The sequence below is a fragment of the Trachinotus anak genome, unplaced genomic scaffold (genome assembly GCF_046630095.1).
Source record: "Trachinotus anak isolate AG129_WGS33_773 ecotype Australia unplaced genomic scaffold, CSIRO_AGI_Tana_v1 ptg000028l, whole genome shotgun sequence".
NCBI classification, from domain to species: domain Eukaryota; kingdom Metazoa; phylum Chordata; class Actinopteri; order Carangiformes; family Carangidae; genus Trachinotus; species Trachinotus anak.
Genome location: NW_027273879.1, coordinates 20,117,874 through 20,126,674, shown reverse-complemented (window position 1 = coordinate 20,126,674; position 8,801 = coordinate 20,117,874). Strand labels below are relative to the sequence as shown.

Here is an 8,801-nt window from a genome sequence, read left to right as displayed (position 1 = left end):
AAACACGAGAAGCTTGGAAAAAAAGCAACGGTTGAAAGAGGAGCTAGAAAAGATGTGGAGAGTAAAAGCAAAATTGGTACCAGTGGTCTCCAATTACCACTGGGGGCTGTGACCCCCAAACTGGGAGAATGGCTCCACCAGATTCCAGGTACAAAATCTAAGGTCTCTGTCAGAAGAGTGCAGTTCTAGGAACAGCTAAGATACTGTGCAGAACCCTCAAACTCCCAGGCCTCTGGGAGAGGACCCGAGCTTGAGGAAGACACACACACACCACCCCAGGAGGGGGGAGGGGGAGATTATATATATGTTTTTGCAATACTTAAAATAAATGTGAAATGTTTCTTACATGTTAGTCTTTAATCTTCAATATTACAGACATTAGCACAGGTTAATGTTCAGCGGTGAACTCCAGCAATTATTTTTCTGTCTGCCCAAAGCGATGCCCTGAACAGGACCATTTGTCCAAGTTTGTCCAAAGCAAGGTGACCTTCAGCATCAGACAGAGTAGAACACATGATGATGATGATGTCACAGTGATGTCATCTGTCAGGACAGCAATCATGTGGTGGCGTTTTAATAACTGCAGCTCATATAGGACGATATGGTTTGTTCTGGCCTTACCTGCAATGTGTTAAAGACAAGACAAAGATAAAGACAGAGATGAAGAAGTGAAACAGAGATACAGAAACTGAAAGACTGACAGTGGAAGAAGAAAGGGATTCAAGAGGAAGACAGGCAGATGGACAGACATAGACAGAAGTAGTCATACCGTATAGAAAGAGAAAGGGAAAAGCATGAAGGACAGGAAGACAGACCTAGTGAAGATGTCTAGAGAGATATGTACATGAAAATGCAAATGAAAATAAAGACAAGTAAGGAGACAAAACACAGACAGGTACAGAGTGAGACAAGAACAGTCAAAGACAGGTAAAAAGACAGTAAGATAGACAGGTACAGGTGTCGACCCCTGCAGTGTCTGCTCGTGTATCCATCCTCCTTCCTCTCCCTGCCCTCAGATCAGCAGCAGGATGAGACACAAACTTATGATTTGCCCTCTACATGGAGGCTCCATAACTCACCGCCACGCCTGCCGTTCGCTGTCACAGCGCAAAGACCCACGTCGGTTTGGGTTGACATACGGCTGCCTGGGCCATCCCTGTGGTCCTCTCCAAAACAACATTAGGCTGGAAAAATTGCAGGAGGAGGCACAGGGTTAATAGAGCGATCCTCCTCTTTTAATTGAAAAAGTTAAACGAGGCGATGGGGCAGGGATGTTATTACAGGGAATGAGACGGGAGCAGAGAGATGAATGGCGGCCTCTGAAGTTGGGTTAATGAGGACACAGGGGAGCATGTAGGATACTGGACACGAGGGTCAAACGTTGTGTGTGTGTGTGTGGGTGTGTGTGTGTGTGTGTGTGGGTGTGTGTGTGTGTGTGTATGTGTGTGTGTGTGTGAAAAGCAGAGATCTCAAGGATAAAGCTGAGTTTTGGCTGGTTTTCATCTCTTCACTAAAGCTGGTTAGAGTTAAAAAACAATTTTCTGCATTTACTGTTTTTGCAGTTAATATACAAAAAAAATGCATGTCCTCAATTTCTGTGTACTGAAAGAAAACAATGCAAGATGTGCACAGCTGAAAGTCAGATTGTGACTTTGGAAAGACACTGATTACACTACACAGAGAAAAACTGAGCATCAGAGTTGTTTCTTTAGCTTTGAAATCATAGTTTGTTCTTAAAATATGTTGTTTGTAACTGCCCTTTACTACAATACAGCACAGACACAGTTTGTCTTTGTTTTATCCTTAGTCATTGTTGAAAAATAAATCTGTTTTACAGTGAGACACTGCTATGGTTAAGGTTTGCTTTAACAGTTTGGTGAGGATTAAGGAAACATTGTGGTTGGGGTTATAATGACACCTTTGTTAAGGTTGGGGAGCCCAGATCACCATAGTAACAATAACCAATCATGTGGTTGAGGTCAGGGAAAGATTGTGGTCATGGTTAAAGTAAACTGACTGTTGACTGTTGGTAGGAAATGAGACACCAGCAGCAGCCTCTTGGTTAAACGTATGATCTTTTGTTGATCCGACCTCATAATTCCTCGAGGGCTTTGTCACTTGACATATTGTTTTGTAGCACTTGCAAAAATGACAGACTCTTAGGATGACACTCATGAAATAATATTGCCACAAGGTCAGCTGTGGTATATTTCTAGTAATGAATAAAAGCTGTATAACTATAAGATGTATAACTAGCTATCAGTCATGCACTCTGCATTTTGGGATTGCACCCCTGGCACAAAATAAATATCAAATCAAATAAGACGAGACGTATTAGGGCGTTCCAAGGCAAAATGAGATATATAATCTCTCCAGCGTGTTCTGGGTCTACCCCAAGGCCTCCTACCAGCTGCATGTACCTAGAGGACCTCCAACGGAAGGCGCCCAGGGGGCATCCTAACCAGATGCCACCTCAACTGGCTCCTTTCGACATGAAGGAGCAGTGGCTCTACTCCAAGCTCCCTCTGGATGTCAGAGCTCCTCACCCTATCCAGAGGAAACTGTTCCCAGTGATAAACTCATTTCAGCCGCTTGTATCCATGATCTCATTCTTTCGGTCACTACCCAAAGATCACGACCATAGGTGAGGGTCGGAACGAAGATCGACTGTTAAATCAAGAATTTTTCCTTCAGCGTAGGTTCCTCTTCACCACAGTGGTCTGGTACAACTGCTGCTGCAAGTCCTCCTGCTCCATCCTTCCCTCACTCCTGAACAACACCCCAAGATACTTAAACTCCTTCAAGGAGTGGGGGAGCTACTACTATATTCTCTAGCATGTAAACATACTAAGTCGATAACCCGCAGTACCACACGTGTAAACACACTGGCCTGTGAGTGTGGTTAGCCAGCAAGTTAGCTCACTAATTTTCTGTTTTCTTTCATGTTTTCTTTAATGTAATTTCTTTCATGGGTAATTTTCATAAAAAATAAGAAAAAAAATTGTACATGAAGATGACAACCTAACTCTAATAATTCAAGGAATGATTTTGTCATCTAAGGTAACAAATGAATTTATGTGACAGCACATAACTAAGCTGAAGGTTGTTTTCCCTCTACAATCAGACAATACTCAGAGGTAGTAGTAATATTATATGTATTCCCCATAGATTTGTAAAAAACTGCCTGTTATTCATCTAAGTGTGAATTCTTCAGCAACCATTCATGATAAAAAGAGATTTAATCACCTCATTGGCACAAAATGAGACAAATCAAACACTGCTTTTTCTGTTTAATGTCTGAAACTGATCCAACTCTCCCCCTTTAGGCCCCGTCAGCTCTCACTGCACCCCTCCCCCCTTTACATGCCATCATTTATTAATGGTAAGAGGTCTGCATAAAGCATTAGCCGTGTTTGTGATAAACCATTAGTGATGTATTTCATTTCTCAGTAGGAAACGGAGGAGCGTTGGGGGCCGTTAATATCCGTTAATGTTAAGAGGCGGCGGAAGGGGAAGAGGTTCCTCCCTCTGAGGTGATTAGACCCGTCCATTTAGTTAGAGGACGCACACACACACACATACACACACATATATGAAAGTATACTCACACATCTTCAAGCATGTGCTTTTACATGTGCACATACTGAATATACAGATATCCTAATACACTGCTAACTTGGCCCGGAGTTATAAACAGGAGCGTGACCATTCAAGGCTTTAAAACTAAATCTTAAAATCAAATTTAAAACTCACAGGTAACCAGGAAGTGGGTGATTCTCTCAGGACGTGTTAACAGCGTGCTCCACCTGCTGATGCCAGAGCTCAGGGTGTTACACCAGTTGAGTCTGGAGAAGATAAAAGCAGGGATGGTCTTTTCTAGAACTGCAAATTAAAGGAATGACCTGATCTTGGGTAAAATTTTCAGTTCTCACCCCCCAACTCAGTGTTCATTCATCTGTTTACTACACCAACATCCAAAATATGGACCAGACTGAAACATACCTTTGCATGACAGTAGCAGTAGCAAATCAAGTTTCTCTTAAATTAAGGTCCTGTCCTGTCTCATGATTTTGTGCTTCCTGTGTTTCCTGTGCTGAAAGTCTCTCTCCTCCATCTTGCTGCTCTCTGTCTGGACACTTTTATTCAGGATTATTTTTCGGAACTGACACTAAACATATCAAATGTGCAGTATAGAAGAAAAAAAAAATTAATTAATAAAAACAATTACTTCTATCAAAAATATTCATATCCAAGACACATTGATGATGCATTTGAGATGTGATCACTCACACACCACATTCAGAGATGGTCTGGGCCACATTTGGCCACATTCTTTTAGCAGTGTGAACGCAAATGTGTCCTGGGCCACACTGAAGGACCACCCACTCTACTGACGTCCTCTGACACAGTCTGATTAGCCCCAACAGACCCATCTGTCACAGTCAAACTGGCTGAAAACAAATGCACACCTGTTTATTTGTATATACAGCAAGAATAGTGTTGGATTTTTATCTTTTATTATTATTTGGACTCAATTTGAGTTTAGTTTTAATAAGTTTTTAGAGCTGTTTTTTTTGTTTTAGCTTTATTAGTTTCAGTGCTAGTTTTAATTTTTTTGTAATATGAGGTGTGATTATATAATATCAAAAGTGTGATCAAAAAAAGGTCAGAAAAAGTATAATGTAAAAAAAAATATATATATCAAACCATTTAAAAAATATTGTGGCAACCATGTACAGTTCAAGTTCTGTGTAGTGGAGTCAGACTATAGTCTTCCTTCTGGCTGTCAATCATCAGTAAGGGATGGTCAGAGTCAAAATGCATGCTGGTGACTGGCGGGGACAGGGAGGGCAGGACTGTGGGGTGTGTGGGGTTAGGGAAGTGAGGTTTCACAGGATTTTTAGTCAGCTGAGTTACTCTCTGCCAGGGATTTGTATAGTTGAAGCTGTTTGTGCTGAGCATTTGTGTTGTTTTAATAAACCAAGTGCTTCAAGAGGTAATCTCCGGCCTCTGTCTCGTCCAACATCACTGAGGACAGATGAACAACCATCCATCAGAAACAACTACAACAACAACAATAACAACAAAAGTCCATAAAATATAGACCTGGGCACAAATATGAAAACAGTCAACACAGGATTCAGCCTGAAGTGGAAATTCATGTAACTGTGGAGTCAGTCTGAGAAAGAAAACATGAAAAAACCCAACAACCCAACAAACTCTAGAGGTTTGATTCATTTACATGAACCAACTCAATGTGAACTCATCAGTGACTCAGACTGTCACTGCAGCTAATTACCATTAAAAGACTTCACATCATTAACACAGTGAATGTTTGGACACTTAAAGTGCACATGTACTGGTTGGTTTGTACACTGAGAGCCAATCAGCTGTAAGATACTGCTCCACTTATTCATTGGCTTTAGTTTCAGGGTCCTGGTATTGTGAGCACTGGCTCACTAAATAGAGCAGAGCCATCATTAATGTTGCATTTACACTTGTACCTGCATTAACCTGCATTTTTCCTGATCAAGATACAAATCACATCCCGTAAGAAGGAGAAATGGAGTCTGATGCTTTTCCTGTGGTTGGATGAAATAGCTGAGCCATCAGGAAATAGATTTAATATCAAAGAAAATCTCCACATTAGAAAAGAAGCCAAACATGTTCAATATTTTAAAGCCTATCTGTTAGATGTACTGTGTGTGTGTGTGTGTGTGTGTGTTGACAGTGGTGACAGTGTTAGTGTTTAGTGTTGTCCTCCAATCACAGTGATTGTTTCTCTCAACAATCAACTCTGATTTGTTCAGCTAAACACACAAAGTATCTTCGTAACGCAGCAGAATGACCCTTTAATCTCAGTCCTCTGTGTGTGTTTGTGTGCTGCTCTCTGGAGTCTTAGCAGATATAAATTAGTAATGATGAGCATGCAGCTGGTGTGACTCTTTGTCAGTACAATGTTCATCTTCACAGCACCGAGACAACAGAGAACAGTGTGTATTGTTAAAAATAATGAAGGTCACATTCGGTATTTACTACATTAATTTCAAAAGTCTACACTGATAATTATAAAAGAGACATTAATCAGAACTGACTCTCATAGCTATGCTGCAATATGGGCCAAAAATAAAATGTCAATTTATATTTGAGTTGAGGATGATTCATGATTTTAATCTTTTTTTCCCAGTGAAATGCAGACAGACGACGACATTATGCTTCATGTGTCACACAGCTTCACGAGCTGCAAGACTATTATTGTTATACATATTCAACAAATACAGATTTTCCCATACAGCTTTGTCTGTATTTACTTTCAGAACCAAGTGCTTCCACTAACCACAGAAGAAATTTTAATAATCAGTTTCATCACAGGAAGAAAAGTCCACACACTTATTTGTCTCCTTCTGCTGATGGATTGGCACCAAAGACAATGGTGGTTCCTGGAGAATCTATCCCAATGACTTTGGTGATCCCTTGACTTTTTCTCTAGTGCCACCATGAGGTTGTTCTCATACTGTACTCATATTATTGGACATAGCACAATCACATTTGGTTATAACACAGTCATGTGCCCATGAGGATAAATAGTAAGAACTTTGGTGATTCCTTAAAGTTCCTCCAGAAATGTTTTAAACTCTGTAAAAAATACTCTGCAATGATTGATGTTTTGTTTCCCACATAAAAAGTGAAAAACATCAAAAACTGTGGATAGAAGCAGATCTACTCTGACTTCCTCATTGAGAAACCTGGATCAGGCCTTGGCTCCTCCCACCACCTGCTGGCTCCAGGTGTCCAGGTGAAAGAGCAGAGAGTATGAAGATGGTTAGAGGAGGAAACATCAGAGACTCAGCCTCATGTTTGAGCCTCAGTCAGACCCAGACTCAGATGAGGAGCCTGTTGAGACCAGAATCAGCGACCAGCAGACAGCTCAGAACAGTTAGCGTAGTTAGCATCTTTTACTTGTTTATGTTGTTTGTTAGCTTGTAACTGGCAGTGGCTGACACAGTGTTAGTGGTTGTGCTAAAGCAAACTCTTACTCTTTGTACTGACAAGGTTTCAGGTTTATTTTCCCTCACCCCCGCCCCCCATCCCAACAAGTTGACAGGATTGGTTCCTTATTTCGATGATTTATGAACTGGTTCATTGGTTCATCATATGGACATTAACAAGGTTAAAAACTTGAATTTTCTTGGACGGGGTCTTTAACTTTTCCTGAAGCACCACCAAAATTTTATTTGTCCAATATTCTTATGACCAAATACTTGTAAAACTAATGACATTCCCGTCATCCTCAGCTGTGCTTAGTTTTAATTAGCAAATGTGAGCATGCTAACATGCTAAATTAAGACGATGATCATAGTAAACATTTGACCTGGTAAACATGACAATGTTAGCATTGATTGAATGTAGCATGTTAAGGCCAATTCACAGCTTTCTCATCCACGTTACCCCTAGGCAGATGTTTATTAGTGAGGAGATCCAGAATTTCCCACATTTTTATGACCACCAGACCACCAGATAAACTCTTGGCCTTATTCATCTATTCTTGTTAAGCGGCCACGCATTATTTTTTCTATTTTTCCCTTCCTCTTGTTCTTTTCCTCTACTTCCTGGTCCTTTTTCGCAGTCCCTGCCTGTAGCCCTGCCATGTCAGAGCCTCACTCACAGTGTAATAAGTCAACTGCTAATTAGGGAACAAGTGAGATTACAATCTGAGTGTGTTCCAGCTGCTGCCTGCTTGTCAAACATCCCTCCAGCAGAAATCAATAGGTCATCATCTCTACATATTACTACATATCAGGAGGAGAGTGGAGGAGGAGCACAACGTCGGGGAGACTACAAGAAATCAAAGGATGGAATATGAGAGATGGAAAAAAAAGGACAGAAGAGGAGAGGAAATGTCACATCTGAGTTGTTGCCTTTGCTTGGTATATGGATCAAATCAAGTCTTAATGTGATTGATTAATGTGTAATTTTTGATGAATGATGCTAACACCCGCCTAGCCAGTTAGCATTTAAAGCCATTAAAACTGATCACTATTTTATACTCCGGGCATCATGACTATAAAAACACAAAGATGCTGTCAAGGTTAGTGTCAATAACAACAGCTGGATTGTAAGTGCTCTATTTAAATCTGCTTTAGAAATAAACTTTACTGACATAAATAAACATAACAGCTAGTTGTCACGAGCGCCAAGGATTGTAAATGTCATCACCAGAGGGAGTGTTGCGCTGATGGTGGAACTCATAATACATCAACCATTGGCCATTGTATGAAAAGAGACAGTGATAGCAACAATCAGTTAGTAAACAGTCAGGACATCAATGGTTAAACTGGGAAATGACAAAGCAGCTACAAGAGGGAGTGTGTGTGTGTGTGTGTGTGTGTGTGTGTCAAAAGACCTACACACTCTTTACTCTTTGAAATCCACTTAAATGTGCTGCTGAGTCCCGGTCAATGATTAAACAGCTCAGAGAGTCTCCGCAGTGATGAGGTGTGTGAGCTAATATTTGGATAGATATTGATGGTCATTTTTACAGATCTTTTCCTCTGAAGATGATTAACATGTGTGTTTCTCAATCATTGTCCAGTCCCTGGTGGTAAAACCCTCAGGCTGAGGACACTGAAGAAGACTGGTCAGCAGAGTGTTGCTAGTTTGAATCCAGAGGAGGACATATCAAATACTGAGTGTATTGATTTAATGTGCTAAGTTTAATAGTGTAATATTTTATCCACCTATTTTGTCCAGTATAGATAAAGTCATCAAAAGTGTTTGTTCCTGATCCGAATGGCTGCACT

The 8,801-nt window shown here is 40.7% G+C and overlaps 1 long non-coding RNA gene across 1 annotated transcript; it reads right to left on the bottom strand.

Annotated features, from left to right (window-relative positions):
• Positions 1 to 408: 408 nt before the first annotated feature.
• LOC139611257 (uncharacterized) lies at positions 409 to 4,160 on the bottom strand. Its single transcript, XR_011686286.1, has 3 exons — positions 3,754 to 4,160; positions 1,080 to 1,184; positions 409 to 621 (listed from the first exon to the last, which is right to left on the bottom strand). It is a non-coding gene; the product is annotated as an uncharacterized lncRNA (long non-coding RNA).
• Positions 4,161 to 8,801: the final 4,641 nt, after the last annotated feature.